This window comes from Musca autumnalis, unplaced genomic scaffold (genome assembly GCF_047663935.1).
Source record: "Musca autumnalis isolate F117 unplaced genomic scaffold, ASM4766393v1 scaffold_2, whole genome shotgun sequence".
Lineage (NCBI taxonomy): Eukaryota > Metazoa > Arthropoda > Insecta > Diptera > Muscidae > Musca > Musca autumnalis.
In genome coordinates, this window is record NW_027411755.1 from 172,318,729 (window position 1) to 172,322,497 (window position 3,769).

A 3,769-nucleotide genomic window follows, 5' to 3' on the forward strand; every position below is an offset into this window, starting at 1 on the left:
ATATAGAACTTTAAAACTTTATTTGGAAAATTATCGTAAAATGATCTATATATCGTATTAATTGTATATAGTACTAACAAATGTAAATATCAAAAAATGATTTTATCGTTGAGACTTCGTTATAATAAATTTTAGCTCTGTTCCAGAACTAAAAAGTTTTTACAATTTTTACCACTTTTACACATTTTTGTTCCCTTACACAAAATTTATATGAAAATCGTTTACGACTTTTACAATTTTTACCATTTTATAAAGTACGGGAACAGGCCGTTTGATAGATAAAAATTGCGCTCAGAACCTGCAAAATATTAGTACTTGCAGTAGTTTTCCCGTTTAGTGCTTAAAATGCGTTCACGTACTCCGAAATCTAGCAAGACTTGCACTTCTCTTTAAACAAAAATAGCGCGGATAACACCCTCTTCTCATGTTTTCTGCCATACAATTTTGGCCTAGTAGAAACTAGCAGCAAGCATGTTCATATGTTCATTGGTATCTAATATTATAGCTGATACATTGATTTTGACATTTCTGCTGGAGTTTTTGCAATTTCCGTTATTTTTCCGTTCCCGTATTTTTTAAGCAATTTGTATGGGGAAGCAATTTTTGACAATTCGCTCTTTTTTCTAATATTATCATTAAAAAAGTACGGGAACACAATGAAAAATAGCATTGTAACAAAGTAATTTAGTATTTTTTCACTTTGTTTACAAATTTTGATACTAACATTTTTTGTTGCAGCAATTCGCACATCTACCTTGTTTATTGTGATACGTAAAATGTGTTGCAACTTTTGGTACTTTTCTAGACAAAAGCAAGGTTGTATATCATGTGTACTGTGATTTCGATGTTGATTTCGTTGAAATCACGAATTGAGATGATTTCATTTTTGTATGCCAAATCATGAAAAATTTTGCTGGATTTCGCGCGAAATCGCGAAAAGCCAGCGAAATCACGAAAAAGTTGCAAATGTAAACTAAGTATAACGAACATTCACATTTTGTCAACAAGAAGGAAAAGCAAAAATTGGATTCAGAATTTCGTGAACTAAAGCTTTTTGATTTTGAGGAAATGTTTGAAAATAATGAAACGGATTTATTTCGCATTTTAATATATGATTTGAAACCTGTTGATGGTTCATATGTTTTTCCTATAATAACAAAATTTTTAATGAAAATAATGATAGGTATTACCACATTCGCTAGCAAATGTTAAACGTGTTTTCAGCCAAGTAAATCTTCACAAAACGAAATTTGTATCGAAATTCTTTTCATAAGGATTCAATGTATAGTATACTTAACAAAATAAATTGTTTGACACATTGATTAAACACGACTTGTTAAGAATGTTAACTCAAATATTTATTTACAAAATCGTTTAATTAATCATTTAATTTAATACTGATTTGAAGTAAAAATATGTTTACTAACTCGAATAGCCATTTAATGTTTATTTTAATTAAAAATATATTTAAATATTACTTAATATTACCATTTTAATTTTTGACGATTTTTTTGACGATTTTGTAAAATAGATTTGACGATTTTAATATTAAAAATCGTCATTTTGACGATTTTCCATAAAAATAATCTGGCAGCCCTGCTATCATGTGAGATGGTAAAAAAATTGTATGTTTTCAAGCAGTGTTGGAAAAGATTGTTTTGATAAAAAATATTTTGAAATACATTCAATGCGATTATAGATTTTTGAAGAACGATATTTTTAAAGAATATTGTCGAGCTACAAACGTGGATTTTTTAAAGAATATTTAAGAATATTTTTTGACCAATAAACGTGAATATTTTAAAAGAATATTTTTTGAATATTTAAGAATATTTTTTGACCAGTAAACGTGGATTTTTTAAAGAATATTTTTTGAATATTTAAGAATATTTTTTGACCAGTAAACGTGGATTTTTTTAGAGAATATTTTTTGACCACTTCACGTGGATTTTTTAAAGAATAGTTTTTGACCACTAAACGTGGATTTTTTTAAAGAATATTTTTTGACCACTTTACGTGGATTTTTTAAAGAATAGTTTTTGACCACTGAACGTTGGTTTTTAAAGAATATTTTTGACTACTGAACGTGGATTTGGCGCCACCGCGGTGCAATGGTATGCACACCCGCCTTGCACACACTAAAGGTCGTGGGTTCGATTCCCCGGCCAATCAACATCAAAAATTTCAACGGTGGCAAAATACCCCTCAGTGATGTTGGCGACATTTCCTGAGTATTTCAGCACTGTAAAACTTCTCTACAAGTGGTGTCTTAGGACACGCCGTTCGGACTCGACAATAAACAGTAGGTCCCACATCATTTACCTAATATGAATAGGGGTGCACTCATTGGTATGAGAGAAGTGTCCCTTGTCCCGTATGGGATGTTTGTGGAACAATTACTATAAACGTGGATTTTTTAAAGAATATTTTTGACCACTAAACGTGGATTTTTTAATGAATATTTTTTGACCACTAAACGTGGATTTTTTAAAGAATATTTTTTGACCACTAAACGTGGATTTTTTAAAGAATATTTTTTGACCACTAAACGTGGATTTTTTAAAGAATATTTTTTGACCACTAAACGTGGATTTTTTAAAGAATATTTTTTGACCACTAAACGTGGATTTTTTAAAGAATATTTTTTGACCACTAAACGTGGATTTTTTAAAGAATATTTTTTGACCACTAAACGTGGATTTTTTAAAGAATATTTTTTGACCACTAAACGTGGATTTTTTAAAGAATATTTTTTGACCACTAAACGTGGATTTTTTAAAGAATATTTTTTGACCACTAAACGTGGATTTTTTAAAGAATATTTTTTGACCACTAAACGTGGATTTTTTAAAGAATATTTTTTGACCACTAAACGTGGATTTTTTAAAGAATATTTTTTGACCACTAAACGTGGATTTTTTAAAGAATATTTTTTGACCACTAAACGTGGATTTTTTAAAGAATATTTTTTGACCACTAAACGTGGATTTTTTAAAGAATATTTTTTGACCACTAAACGTGGATTTTTTAAAGAATATTTTTTGACCACTAAACGTGGATTTTTTAAAGAATATTTTTTGACCACTAAACGTGGATTTTTTAAAGAATATTTTTTGACCACTAAACGTGGATTTTTTAAAGAATATTTTTTGACCACTAAACGTGGATTTTTTAAAGAATATTTTTTGACCACTAAACGTGGATTTTTTAAAGAATATTTTTTGACCACTAAACGTGGATTTTTTAAAGAATATTTTTTGACCACTAAACGTGGATTTTTTAAAGAATATTTTTTGACCACTAAACGTGGATTTTTTAAAGAATATTTTTTGACCACTAAACGTGGATTTTTTAAAGAATATTTTTTGACCACTAAACGTGGATTTTTTAAAGAATATTTTTTGACCACTAAACGTGGATTTTTTAAAGAAAATTTGTTTACCAGTAAACGTGGATTTTTTAAAGAAAATTTGTTTACCAGTAAACGTGGATTTTTTAAAGAATATTTTTTGACCACTAAACGTGGATTTTTTAAAGAAAATTTGTTTACCAGTAAACGTGGATTTTTTAAAGAAAATTTGTTTACCAGTAAACGTGGATTTTTTAAAGAATATTTTTTGACCACTAAACGTGGATTTTTTAAAGAAAATTTGTTTACCAGTAAACGTGGATTTTTTAAAGAAAATTTGTTTACCAGTTAAAGTGGATTTTTTAAAGAATATTTTTTACCAGTAAACGTGAATTTTTTTAAAGAATATTTTTTTACCAG